This window comes from Amblyraja radiata, chromosome 2 (genome assembly GCF_010909765.2).
Source record: "Amblyraja radiata isolate CabotCenter1 chromosome 2, sAmbRad1.1.pri, whole genome shotgun sequence".
NCBI lineage: Eukaryota > Metazoa > Chordata > Chondrichthyes > Rajiformes > Rajidae > Amblyraja > Amblyraja radiata.
The window spans coordinates 64,675,358-64,690,632 of NC_045957.1; the positions used below are offsets into that span (position 1 = coordinate 64,675,358).

General features: G+C 42.8%; 1 long non-coding RNA gene across 1 annotated transcript; it reads right to left on the reverse strand.

The window, feature by feature from the left end:
- Positions 1 to 205: 205 nt before the first annotated feature.
- LOC116990401 lies at positions 206 to 5,559 on the reverse strand. Its single transcript, XR_004416536.1, has 3 exons — positions 5,525 to 5,559; positions 1,219 to 1,221; positions 206 to 217 (listed from the first exon to the last, which is right to left on the reverse strand). It is a non-coding gene; the product is annotated as an uncharacterized LOC116990401 (long non-coding RNA).
- Positions 5,560 to 15,275: the final 9,716 nt, after the last annotated feature.

Here is a 15,275-nt window from a genome sequence, read left to right on the forward strand (position 1 = left end):
CCTTGAATAGCTTAGCAAAACACCAAAGATTTTTCAACTGGTTTAGGTCCTTGCAGAGGCAAGATGAAATATCAGGGATCAAAAAGCGTATGCAACTGGCAAAAGTGTGGGATGAAAGTAAATAATTTGCTTTTGGCAAGCATTACTTCACTATTCTAGGAAGACAATTGTCTTAGGTGCTTCAGATGACTGCTAATCACATGACAATGTGATCCAGCTTCCCTTGCAATGCTTCATTATGTCACCTCTACACTACTGATAAAATCACAACAGGAGCACAAGGATAATGCACACCCAAAGGATTCAGTTGGTTTCTAGGCTAATGTAAAACAAGCCATAAATAATTACCATGTTTCAGGGAGGAAAAAGCAATTTATTTTGCAAAACTGGAGGAAAGACAAGCAGTATAAAGCTGAAGGCATGCAAGCTCAAATTCTGCGAAGGTGGTGGCGGGGGCAGAATGGGTCAGTTTTAACATTTTTGTTGTTTTTCAGAGACTCATGCGCAGAAAGCTTGGCTAATAGTACAGGGATGTACTAAGGGACAACTGCATTATTGCCAATGCCTCCTGTGAATTAGTTAAACTCGCGCCCCATTTGTCCTCCCTCAGAGCTTAATATTTATCTTTAAATAAATATTATTCCTACAGATAAGCCTTAACATTAAGATTTTTCTGTGAAAATCACACGAAAGATACTTCAAGTAGAATGCAATTTTGACCAATTCCTGGTTCATTCCCAGCACTAAGAGTCAGAGTAATACAGCACAGCAACAGGCCCTTCAGCCAACTCGCATGCGCCGTCCAAGTTGCAAAACCAAGTCTGTTCACTTGCCTGCATGGCTCATATCCCTCTAAAGCACCCTTCCATGCACCTGTCCAAATGTCATAACTGAAGCCACCTCTACCACTTTCTTTGGCAGCTTGCTTCATATACACACAACTCTGACAAAGATACCCCTTGAGTCCCTTTTAGATCTTTCCCCTCTCACTTTAAATCTATGCTTTCCAGCTTTAGACTCACCCACCCTGGGGAAGGAATATGGCTATGCACCTCTTCCATGTAACTCGTGAATTTTATAAACCTCTAAATGTTGCCCCTCATGTGAACAATGCCAAGCCTATCCAGCTTCTCCTTATAACAACTGAAACCTTTCTAACCTGACAACATCCATTTTTGCACCATTCCAGTTTAATAACATCCATCCTATAGCCAGAACAACCTATGCACAAGAATAGTACACAGTACTCCAAATGTGGCCTTACCAACATCTTGTATAACTTTACTTGACATCCCCACTCTTGCATTCAATACACTGGCCAATGAAAAAAAGTACGCCAAAAGCCTTTTTCACCATGCTGTCTTCTTGCATCATCACTTTTATTGAAATATACCTGCTCCCCTAGATCTGTTCTACAACACTCCCCAGAGTGCAAATCCTGCCCTAGTTTATTTTAGCAAATGCAACACCTCACATTTATTGTCAAAAAGCTAAAAAGCAGAGAAACAAGTCCTTTGGCCAACTCAATGTCTTAAATGCTATCTGCCAAACCTTGGCCCATTTGTGGTATAGTCGACAATAAAGAAGGCTATCGTTTAATTGTATGTGTTATGTAGCCTAGCCTTACAAATCAGTTATTTAGAATTCTAAAGCATCAGACAATCAATCAGAATATAACAATTTAATAGTGTTTTGTTTTCAGCTTTTTAAACTGGATTCCCATGCTTGCCGTTTGGGTGCGACCAAGAACATTCCAGGATAAACTGTGATCTGTATTGCCTAGTCTTTTAAAGCACGCAAAATTTGCACATGCAGACAACGTTTTGGTAAATAAAAGATAGATAGAAAGTGCTGGAGTAACTCAGCAGGTCAGGCAGCATCACTGGAGCGAAAAAAAAGCTAGGTGATGTTTCAGGTCGGGACTATTCTTCAAACTGAAGAAGGGCTCCGGACCGAAACGTCACCTATCCCTTTTCTCCAGGGATGCTGCCTGACCCACCGAGTTACTCCAGCACTCTGTTTCTATCTTTGGTATAAACCAGCATTTGCTGTTCATTGTTTCTACATCTTGGCACATAATACTGTTTAGGAGGCATATGGGATACTGGCCTTCATCAGTCGGGGCACTGAATACATGAGCAGCAAGATTATACTTCGATCTTGTAAAGCATTAATCAGACCTCAGCTGTGTGCAGTTCTGGTCACCATAATGTGATCGTTCTCAAGTGAGTGCAGAGAATATTCACCAGGATGTTACCTCAGATCGAGTGTTTCAGTTGTGATGAGAGACTGCAGAATCCAGGTCCATTCCCACTATCTCAACCTCTCCCAATTTTATATCCCTTGATCATTTATTATTGTCAAAAAGCTAAACCACTTTTGATGAAGGTGAAATGTTTGCTGTTATTTACATTATCAGAAATAAATAAAAATAAAAGGAGATAGACACAAAAAGCTGGAGGAACTCAGCATGTTAGGCAGCATCTCTGGAGAAAGGAATAGGTGACATTTTGTGTCGAGACCCTTCTTCAGTTTGAATTACTCCAGCATTTTGTGTTTAGTTTAGAGATACGGCGCGGAAACAGGCCCTTCGCACCGATCAGCGAACCCCGCAAATTAACACCATCCTACACACACACGGGACAATTTACGTTGCTGTAAGGCAGCAACTCTACCGCTGTGCCACTGTGGCCACCTTTCGGGTCTATCTTTGGTGTAAACCAGCATCTGCAGTTCCTTCCCACACATAAAAATAAAGGACACAGATTAGAGTAAGGGGCAAGAGAATTAGAGGGTATTCATGGGGGATCTTTTCACCCAGAATGGGTGATGCAAGCACTGACCGCATTCAAGAAATAATCTGTATTAGCACTTAAATAATATTAAATAATAATATTAGCACTTAAATTGAAAGCTATGGAGCAAGGACTAGAAGATGGGATTAATGTGCATCCAGTGTCCACTGATCTGTGGACATTGTGGGCTAAAGACCAGTTTTCATGCTGCACGACTCCCTCAGAAGTCCTCAGTTGCCAAAAGCCTTCAGAGAACAAATTTTCCTCCCAGAATTCCAGCGATAACCAAAATTATGAATGACGGTACCACTTTTAAAGAAGTCACATATGAAATTAGCAAAATGTTATAGCTAAAACCTGCACCTATGAAAAAGGGGTCAGTGGTGTTTAGCTCAAAATTACATCTTCAATGGCAGCCTGATTTCTTCCAATATCTCAGAGGTTCTGCTGCATCAAAGCACTGAGGTACCCCCGCACCGTCAGTTTCATTCCATTTGGGCAAATGAGGAGGCATTTCAAACATACGTTTTCCTTTGGAACATGGTAACATTGACTGCATGCACATTGCATTAAGCATATAACCATATAACAATTTCAGCACGGAAACAGGCCATCTCGGCCCTTCTAGTCCGTGCCGAACACTTATTCTCCCCTAGTCCCATCTACCTGCACTCAGACCATAACCCTCCATTCCTTTCCTGTCCATATAACTATCCAATTTATTTTTAAATGATAAAATCGAACCTGCCTCCACCACCTCCACTGGAAGCTCATTCCACACCGCTACCACTCTCTGAGTAATGAAGTTCCCCCTCATGTTACCCCTAAACTTCTGTCCCTTAATTCTCAAGTCATGTCCTCTTGTTTGAATCTTCCCTACTCTCAGTGGGAAAAGCTTATCCACGTCAACTCTGTCTATCCCTCTCATCATTTTAAAGACCTCTATCAAGTCCCCATAAGCATGCATATAAAATATATTATTTTTCTGAAGTAATCAGAATTCTGTCCCTGCAGTGGGAGCAGGTGTAAGGTTGCTCAACTTGCATGTTATTGGCACAACGGATTAATAATGTTTAATTTTACTACTTATTAATGAAGATCCTATACTTATATTACAAGGTTCCAACTGAAAGGTTTCAGGAATTACAAGTCTTCCTGAAGGATGAAACTCAGCAAGCGAGCAAACAAAATTCTACACTTCTGTTTTTACATTATAATCAACTTAAATGTGTGTCGGAGTCAGAGTAAACATCTGCCGACTAACGCAGGAGCATATTTAATCACTGCCAGTTAGCGTACCATGACATAGTTCAGAGTGGTGAAGGCAATAGTGCTCTGCTATAAGACCAACAGGTCTGTAACAGGTTTGTACTGGAGTACCAAAAGTCGATACTTTGATATAAATCTGACAGTGGTGGCAAAGCTATTCAGATAAATTTACTGTCCTTTCACAATATGCAACTCAACTTTCATACATTTTCTAACAATGTGATTACACACATGGACATCAATCATAATTTATTTTTCAGGTGACTTCAGCGTTTTGGAGCAACACGTGCATTTGGCCACGATATTTTTTTCCAAAAAGCAATTAACAGGAAAACTTTACTTAACTTTTCACACACTTCTACTGCAACTGCACAATAAATAAGATAATCCAGAGTCTGCCAGCGCCACTTCAACCCCAAAGTTGAGCCACTAACCCGAGACTGTCAGCTCTTCCTCAAGGCAACGGTGAACTGCAGGGTGAAGCCTGAGATTGCCATGCCTCCTCCTTCGAAGACCAGCATTGCATTGCTGGAACAAGCCCAAGATTGCCACTACATATGCGCCCTGACGGTGAGGAACGGTGCCCCCTATTCAGTCCTGGATTCTCTTACCGCCGTAAACAAAATATATAATGCGAGTTTGCCCTTCTGCAAGAGTCTGTGTGGCATTGCCGAACCCAGCAACATCCCCGACGCCACATCACGTTGAGAAAGCATTTCATAACAAATGCACAATTTTGGGCTTTAGCTACAGAGGCCTAGTGCACAAGACCAGTCTGAAGAGAGGTCCTGAAACGATTCTGATCATCTCAGGAAGGATGACAAAAAGATGTAAAAGAATAGCTTGGATGGATTAGAATTTTAATTATGACTAGAGACACGGAGATGCTGGGAAGATCTGTCCATGTTAAGTAAGTAGTGTATTCAAGTCAGAATATTAATTTCTCAATTTTTGTACTTGTTGGGATATCAGGTAATTCAATATCAATCAGTAGACCATGCACACGTGAATTTACATCAGCCGACAACTGATAAACCAGCAGCTAAAAACATCGCAAATCTTAAATGATCCTAAACACAGTAAGCCTTGACTGAGAATAATGAAAATGAATTATATTATAATCTGCAACAAAGTGCTGACACTTTGATAAATTATCATCTCTGCTACCTAATTAAATTATTAATGTGAGAGTATAAAATTGTTAACAATCTTTAGACAAAGTGATCTGAGGTTTTTCCAATAAAATGCAATAACTAGATAATACTGCAATAAGCTTGTTCTGTGAATCGAATTCAAGCTTCAGGCATGTGTTGCATAACTCACAGACAGACAAAGCGTTACCTCAAATTGGAGAATTAAATGTTCGTACCTTTGTGTTGTGAGCTAGACATGCAGAATGAGAGGTGCTGTCCCTCCAGTTTGTATGTGGGTTTACTCTGGCAATGGAGGCAGCTCGGGACAGAAAGGTTAGTATGGGTATGGAAAGAGGAGTTTAGCAACTGTGAGATCCGGTAGGTTTTAGCAGACTGAGTACTGCAGATCATGATTATATTTAGTGTGTAATCAGCAAAGGAGGCAACCTTTGAATATCTGCAATGGCCTAATTCTGCTCCTATGACTTCAAACTGCCCCACCTAACTTGGCCAGCAGCAGCCTGGCTGATTAGCCAGATTGCTGGAGCACTGTATAGAGCCTTTGCACTCTGGTATAACCATATGATGAGAGAAATATGAACTTCTACTGCCGCTCCTCAATCATAATTGGGTCTGCTTCTGCTACAGTGGAAGCTGACACTCCATCAACACTGAGTGTACAAGTGTGTTGATGATGTATTTGCTCATTGCCTCTTATGCTCAAAATAGATGGATACCCAAGCTCTGTACAGAACCTTTGTAAATGTGTTTGGTGTTGGTGTTGGACTCCTCCATATTGCGGGCCATTAAATATATGGCATCTTAAGGTGGAGTGCCTGGAGCTTTACAAGGTCAAGTGCATGGTGCTGAAAAATATGCAGCCTTCACCTTCCTCTCACACTCAGGTTCCCACAGTTTAGGAAGCTCAATAGACCGTTTTATTACGGAAAACAGGAACCTAATCCTACTGTATCAGCATGGAGGTCATCAGTTCAATCTATCTGAAATACAGCTCTTCCAAAAAAACACATTCAACATGGGGCAATCCAATCTAAGAAATGAACCAAAACCTTCAGGTCTCATGAGTAAGATTGTAGATTGACATTTTAATCTGACGAGACTGTGGCAGTCATTAGTTCTGTAAAATTCACAATTTCATACTGCATTTAAATTATAGTGCTGCATGAAACTGGAGCATAAATAGGCAATCGGGAACTGTTAAGGGAATACACCAAATAGAAATTCAGGTAATTACACCATTTGGTACTGGCAACATAAATACCCAGTAATTATTTGTATCAGGCCAAAAAATGTTGCTGCAGCTGGACTTTTAATTGCTTCAGCCATTAATTATTCCTCCCCTTGCTAGTTTCTAATTGCAGGGATGCTGCTGAAACTGCACGCTAATAATGTCACAGCCAGATGAACTGAGCAACTGGGAACAGAACAAACAAGGCAAACGATTTTATATCCTACACTAATCAGAGTGAAGGATTGTGAAATTAACAGCACAACGACTCAGAATTAAATGCAATGGAATGTAAATTAATCTGGGTGAATCTAATGTCACATCTGGTTTGCAAAGCAAGAGGAGGTGATGAAAGAAAGAATAAAAGCAAAAAAACATGAAAGGAATAAAACTTGCAATAATTTTCAGTGCTAATGAGAACCTGACAATAAGGTTGACATATCACCATGTGGCACCATATGATGGCAGCCTCGCCAACAGCCCGTCTCGTCCTTTTCTTCTCTTGTTGTTTTCAGTCTGTTGTTAAATGTATGCTTTAGTGTATCTTTAGTTTTGTATTATGTGGGTGGAGGGGGTGGTGGGGGAAACTTATCTCTTTCCTTGTATCTCTTTCCTCGATGGAGATGCGACTTTTCCGTATCGTATCTCCGTCCGCACTGCGGCCTAACATCATGGAGCTGGTCCTTTTGCTGGGGATCGACTTCAGGAGCTTCAACCGTGGGAGCCTGCGGACTTAACCTCGTGGAGTTTGTGGTCCCCTGGTTAGGGATCGACTAATCCCTTGGTTAATCCCTACTCCCGGATCCCTTGATTTGCCACCAGGTGGCGCCAGCAATGGCTGCCTCGCCAACAATCTATATCCCTTCTTTCTGTTTTAATAGGATGTGTTAAATGTATGTTTTCAGTGTTCTTTAGCTTGTTTTATGTGGGGGGTTAGGGGAAACTTTTTCTAATCTCTTACCTCGACGGAGATGCGATTTTCTTTCTGTATCGTATCTCCATCCGTACTGCGGCCTAACATTGAGGAGTTGGCGGCTTTTGCTGGAGATAGACTTTTGAGAGCTCCACCGCAGGGAGTCTGCGGACTTTAACATCGCGGAGCGGGCGATCCCTTTGCCAGGGATCGACCTTGGAGCTCCAACCATGGGTGCTTGCGGACTTAAGGTCACGGAGCTCACGGTCTCTGGTCAAAGACTGATTTCAGGAACTCCAAGCCGCAAGAGCTTCGACCACCCTGACGCGGGAGCTTCGATTGCCCCGACGGATGGTTCGACTGCCCTGACCGCGGGAGAATAAAGAGGAAGAAGATTGGTCTTTTTTTCCTTCCATCACAGTGAGGAATGTGGGGAATCTGCTGTGGTGGATGTTTATGTTAACTTTTATGTAGTTGTGTGTCTTGTTGCTTTTTTTTCCATATGGCTGTTGGTAATTCGCATATCACTGTGTGGTATATGTGGCAATAAAAGACCTTTGAAACTTTGGGAGCTCCAACCACAGGGGCTTCGACCACCCCGATCGCGGGAGCTTCGATCGCCCCGACTGTGGATGGTTCGACTGCTCTGACCGCGGGGGAAAACGAGGGAAGAAGATAATATGTTATTGCCTTCCATCACAGTGCGCTCTGGTGGATGTTTATGTTAACTTTTATGTAGTTGTGCCTTGTTGCTTTTTTGGTATGACTGTATGACTATTAGATTCCTTGTATGTTTTTACATACTTGGTCAATAAATGAATTACAACACAATATCAAATGTTTAAAAAAACAGCACTATGAGCATTATGGACAAGCCGCATATTTTTCTAATATTTTTCACTTATTACCGGCCATGTTCTGTCCTGCCCTTCCTCTTTTTCAGATTTATTTCCCACCCCCCTAAAATCAGTGAAGAGTTCCGACCCGAAACCTCTCCTATCCATGTTCTCCAGAGATGCTGCCTGACCCGCTAAGTTACTCCCCACATTTTGTGTCTCTTTCCCATATTTTATCTTGGAGGTTTATTTTGTAGCTGCCTATAAAACAGCAACTTCTACTGTGATGGTGAGGCAGACACCAAGAAGCCATTTGAATAAAGTGAATCATTCCCGTAAAATTTCAACGTTAGATTTTAACACCCTCATGCAGAGTCTTGGCTCTGGAAATGTACATGGGCTTCAGTGACTCGCAATCAAATCATGCTGTGCATAAAACTCATGCTGCCTACTGGTTATTAACTTGCCTGTGTTTAATTTTATGAGTAGCTACCTCCTTTTGAAGCTAGTCAGTGGTATTTACAGGGGTATCGCATAGTTACTAATGTAGGTAGCAGACATGGGTAACTTCTATTTGCTGCAAGCGTACAATCTGGGAGAAGGAGTTCTGTACACTCGACGCTCACGCTAAAAAGGGCAGTGGGAGGAATACAAATGCCACACCTGTACCATGTGCAGTCCTGCAAAAGCATCTCAAATGTGACAAGATCATAAATGAATCTTCAAATCCCACACTTGTACCAAGAGCTTCACACGCTGCTCAATCTTCCACTAAACCCATAACTCACCTGCCAGCAATCTTTATCTTGATTGAGAACTTACATTCAAAAACACAACATTCCCACATGCATCAGGCCTTGAACATGTTTCTCACAGCTTGTAAATTCAGCCTAATTACACAACACTCAATAAATTACACGAACAATGCTGGAGAAGCTCAGCGGGTGAGGCAGCATCTTCGCTCCATAGATGCTGCCTCACCCACAGAGTTTCTCTAGCATTTTTGTCTATCTTCGATTTTCCAGCATCTGCAGTTCCTTCTTAAACTCATTAAATTAATACAGTTTAGTTTACTGTCACGTGTACCGAGGTACAGTGAAAAGCTTTTTGGTGCGTGCTAACCAGTCAGCAGAAAGACAATACATGATTACAATCGATCCATTTACAGTGTATAGATACATAAGGGAATAACGTTTAGTGGCTGCTGGCTGTCCTATCTGCATTCCCATCTTTGTGTGAAGTGTGCATCAGGACACTGAGATCCCCCTGCATCTCAGAGCGCTGCAAAAAAATCTCACCATTTAGTTTATATACTTTTTTCTTATTTAAACATTATACATAATTTACTAGATATTTGCTTAATCTATATCCTTTTGCAGCCTACTTATCTCTTCTTCACAACCTATTTGTGTCATCAGATTGTCAGTGATCCATCCAATTCATTTATGCAAATTAAAAAGTTAAAGTTCAACACCAATCCCTAAAGCACTTTTCAGTCAACCAGAAAAATACCCCAGATAAACACAAAAAGCTGTAGTAACTCAGCGGGACAGGCAGCATCTCTGGAGAGAAGGAATGGGTGATGTTTCGGGTCGAGACCCTTCTTCAGAATGAGGTCACAAATTGTCACCGATTCTTTCTGTCCAGAGATGCTACCTGTCCCCCTGAGTTACTCCAGCATTTTGTGTTTATCTTCGATTTAAACCAACATCTGCAGTTTTTTCCTCCACTGAAAAATACCCATTCATGTCCACCCTTTGATTCCATTAGCCAGCCAATCTATCCACATTAATAAAATACATCCTATACCGTAAGCTTTAATGTTCTTCAATCACCTTCAAGGTATTGGAGACACAAGCAAAAATGCAGCAGCTGCAAAAGATTCCAGCAGCTGCAAAGTGGTAGAGGAACCTAGCAGGCCAGGCAGCATTCATGGAAGGAATGGACTGACAATGTTTTAAGCTGGGACCCATCTTCACACTGATAGAGTAGGGGGCAGAAAGCTGGAACAGAGAGATGGGGGTGAGGCAAAGCCTGGCAAGTGAAAGGTAGATACAAGTGAAGGAGGGGGGTGAGTGGCAGATGGGTGGATAAATGACAGAAAGGCCCTTTCCACAGTTGCTGCCTGATCCGTGGTGTTGCTTCAGCAGTTTGTTTTCTTCCCCCTCCGCCCACATGCTGAATCTCCAGAGAGCATCTCCACTCCTCCCAACCTTTGATACGACAGATAAATTGGTTAAACACAATTCACTTTCACTAAACAATGTTATACTCAAATTTCATGATGTTGGAAAGGCAATTCATAAAGCAGCAGACAGCTGAGGCATCCCATAAAAACACTAAAGGGCCACAATAACTGCCCTCTGACAATCACAACAACAATCTTTGTTAGCTTTAAGCAAGTGGAGAATTAATGCTTCACCCTGCTCGAGTTTATTAGCAGAGAACAGAAGATATGGAGCTATCCTGAGCATCTGCTTAACAAATATTTATAACGCTTCTGCACAAATTCTCTATTTTAGTTCTCTACTTATCTACCAGAAGCTTAGACTGAACTTGATTCAATCTTTCTGTACAATGCCGACTCATTGGAGTCGACATGGTACATTTAGCAAGAGGATCAATGACCAGGGCTTTCGGAGAATTGGTAAAACAAGTGGAATAAAAAAGTATGCTTCGAGTAGCCACCATTTAGTGTGCAGTGGCTGGAAATGTGCAGCATTCATTGGGTCAAATGATTTAAAAGATAAACTGATAATAAGGCCAAGGGAAGCGAGATTAATTGTCTAACTCCACTGAACTTCCAGCATGATGGGATAATTGGCTAGGCCGGCAAGAGGTACATGAAATTATCAGCTTCTTCTTCTTGCGTTTGGCGAGCACAGCCTAAAGTTGTAGGACAACTTGTTCTATTTGATTTTATTTGATTGTGCACGCCAGGTTGATTGCATTCGTTGAACAGGGTGGACCACTTGAAGGTTGGAATCTGCCACCACAAATTATCAGGTCATTGAGAGTAAAGAGCTGCATGATCCAATGCTACTGTGAGACAGGCTTAACTAGGCAACAAAAACAAATAAAAGTTGCACATTTTTTTTCATTTTAATAATAAAGCTAAAACAGAAGAGTTTCAATAGCTACAAATGTAACATAGATACATAGAAAATAGGTGCAGGAGTAGGCCATTCGGCCCTTCGAGCCTGCACCGCCATTCAATATGATCATGGCTGATCATCCAACTCAGTATCCTGTACCTGCCTTCTCTCCATACCCCCTAATCCCTTGAGCCACAAGGGCCACATCTAACTCCCTCTTAAATATAGCCAATGAACTGGCCTCAACTGCCTTCTGTGGCAGAGAGTTCCAGAGATTCACCACTCTCTGTGTGAAAAATGTTTTTCTCTTCTCGGTCTTACAGGATTTCCCCTCTATCCTTAAGCTGTGACCCCTTGTCCTGGACTTCCCCAACATCGGGAACAACCTTCCTGCATCTAGCCTGTCCAACCCCTTAAGAATTTTGTACGTTTCTATAAGATCCCCCCTCAATCTCCTAAATTCTAGCGAGTACAAGCCAAGTCTATCCAGTCTTTCTTCATATGAAAGTCCTGACATTCCAGGAATCAGTCTGGTGAACCTTATCTGCACTCCCTCTATGGCAACAATGTCCCTCCTCAGATTTGGAGACCAAAACTGCACGCAATACTCCAGTTGTGGTCTCACCAAGACCCTGTACAACTGCAGTAGAACCTCCCTGCTCCTATACTCAAATCCTTTTGCTATGAATGCTAACATACCATTCGCTTTCTTCACTGCCTGCTGCACCTGCATGCCTACTTTCAATGACTGGTGTACCATGACACCCAGGTCTCGTTGCATCTCCCCTTTTCCTAATCGGCCACCAATTAGATAATAGTCTGCTTTCCTGTGCCACCAAAGTGGATAACCTCACATTTATCCACATTACACTGCATCTGCCATACATTTGCCCACTCACCCAGCCTATCCAAGTCACCTTGCAGCCTCCTAGCATCCTCCTCACAGCTAACACTGCCCCCCAGCTTAGTGTCGTCCGCAAATTTGGAGATGTTGCATTCAATTCCCTCGTCCAAATCATTAATATATACCCTTGAAATTGTTATTTTATATAAACATACAACTAGTTGAGTTTTATCTCCAATTATGGAAAACATTCTGGTGGATTTGTTTTTAACTTGCAAAACCCCTTCAAAAACGTCATTACTTTCAATCGAATTTCTGGCTATTACCAAGTGTTTATTTTGCATTCAAAATTCACAACTGCCTTGCTCTGGGATAAATGGAGAACTGGGATAGTAATCTTTGGGAATCATAAGATTCTGTCATATATTTTAAAACATTCACATAGGTCACTGACTAGAAATAAATTTGGGGTGATTTTGGACCCAGGTTTGCAATTCATAGCCAAAGTCACACAGCAGAAACAAGCACTTTGGCCATGCTGACCAAGTTTTATAAACCAGTTTGTCCCATTTGCTTACGTTAAGTACATATCCCTCTATACATTTCCTTTTTGGGAAATATTTCTTATTTCCAGGTAAACAAAACCTGGAAGACAGTTCTGCCGCGGTTATCCCCCCTCAGTCTACGTTTAGTCTCGCCAATGTATAAGAGTCTGCACCTTGAACAGAATATGAAGTACATGAGGTTGGAGAAGGTGCAAGTGAACCTCTGCCGGACCTGAAAGGACTGTTAGGTTTCCTGGACAGTGTCGAGGGAGGAGGAAGAGGGACGGGTGTTGACATTAGATGAGGTTGAAAGAGTGTCCTTCCTACACATAATACTCCAAATATGTTATCACTGACATTTATACAGCGCAACAAGACATGCTGCAACTCTTCAATACCATTACTCATAAAGGGAGGTTTGTCAAAATCTGTTTTCTCTACCCTGCCCATCTGTGGCCACTTTCAGGGAACTCTGTACCAATGTCCCTTGGCATCTTTGCTCTACCACACTCCCCTGGGCATCATTTACTATGCAAGCCCTGTTCTGATTTGGCTTGCCCCTGTATTTAGCTGAATTTCCATCGTGTGGCGTCGCGAGCTTCGCCAGTGGGGTGGAAGATTGCAACCTTCACGTGGTCCACCCTGTTTCAACTAATGCAATCAACTCGATGTGCACAAATGGAAGATCAAATAGAACAAGTTGTCCAACAACTTTAGGCTGTGCACGCCACACGAAAGAAGAAGAAGAAGAAACCTGGCCGCAGCTGTTTGTCCTTCGACTTTTGTATATAAGTGTGTTTTAGTGTGTTTTAGTGTGTGTGTGTGTGTGTGTGTGTGTGTGTGTGTGTGTGTGTGTGTGTGTGTGTGTGTGTGTGTGTGTGGTGGCGGGGAATAGGGGAAACAGTTTTTCAGTCACTTAACCCGGTGGAATGCGACCTTTCTCCTAGTCGCATTTTCGCCCTCCCTCGCGGCCCAACAGCTTGGATTGGTGCGGCTTCTCCTGGAGTCGGGCCCAGAGCTTCAGCAGCGGGCACAGCACGGACTTGCATCGCGGAGCCGGGTGATCCCTTGCCGGGGGTCGCCAGAAGTAGTGCTCCAACCGCCGGCCTGCAACATCGTGAAGCCGCGGTCTCCGATAGGAAGCCGCCAATTCGGGACCTCCAAGCCGCGGACTGTACATCCGTCCCAACGTCAGAGTTTCGAGCATCCCGACGAGAAGGCCTGTACATCGGGCCGTCTGTAGCAGCGACTGCGGTGGGTTCATGGCCCCGACCACGGGTGAACAAAGGAGGAGGACTGACTAAACGGTATTGCCTTCCACCACAGTGAAGAATGGTGATTCCACTGTGGTGGATGCTCATGTTATATTCTATTGTGTATTGTGCTCTTTTTGATTGTGTGGCTGCATAAGTCAAATTCCACTGTACCTTAATTGGTGCATGTGGCAATCAATGGGAACTTGAACTTGAACTGAACCCCATTTGTCACTTCCCTAGGTATTCCAGATTCTATTTCCCCTGATTCTCAGTAACATTGTTACAAAACCTACCATCAGTGGTGCTCCAGATCCGCCTGCTGCCTGTGCTTGCGATTCCGGGGAGGGGGGGGGGAGGGTGCGTGGGGGGGGGGGGGGGGGGGGGGCACTTCTAATGCGTACGGATCGCAATTGGGGAAAAAAAACGTAAATAGTAGTTTTCAGAACCAAGGATAACCGAAATGTTAATGTCCGCCGAGCTTCATAGCCGTGTATCCCTGGCTTCTTAAAAGTTGTCTCCACTCCTTCTCCCCACCCTGTCTCCCCCTTCTTTTAAAGGACCTAAGTGATCCTTCCCATACACTGTTCTTTCACCGTCTTAATTACAGCGCCAACCTTCCTGTTCATCGTGGTTTGTGTCTATATCATGTTGGCTTTGCACCGTGTGAATTTCACTCAGACAGTGATCCCCCCGCTTGCCCTGTCCCCCGCCTGCATAACTGGCTGATGAAGGAAGCGATGTATGTATATGTGTGCGTGTTCCACTGACAGTTGCCTTTCTAGTCGCCGGTTTTTCAGCGACCTGCTACGACTTGAGTCATCTGAAAAATTGCCTTAAGTGGGACAGGCCCATTAGGCGACTCTTTAGGCAACTGCCACGGACTAACTTTAATCGAATTCACCTACGATAACTGGCGACAACCTACGGCAACATCTACGACAGCAAAAATTGTCACCACAGTAACCTAAAATATTTTAACATGTTGAAAATTTTGTGGCAGTCACCTGTAGTCGCCAAAAAAAACGGCAAGTGGGACAGACCCATGCTGTTTTCCTTCTCTTTATTTTTGAACGGGAAAGTCAATACAATTCAATACAAATAATGCACGGTAAGAGAAACTTGATCAAAACACATTGTCTGGAAAAAACCTTGAATAAATATATTTTAGAGCTCCCATGTATTTACTTGTCATTATACCAAGCTTTTTGCCTTCCAATTATGTTTTTCTACTTGAAACGTTGCCCTGTGAAAAACTTCAGTTACCTTTTTTTCACCGCGTTTATTTCTCTTCCTTTGCACGAACATCGCTCCATGTGATAGACACAAACGCTGGAGTTATA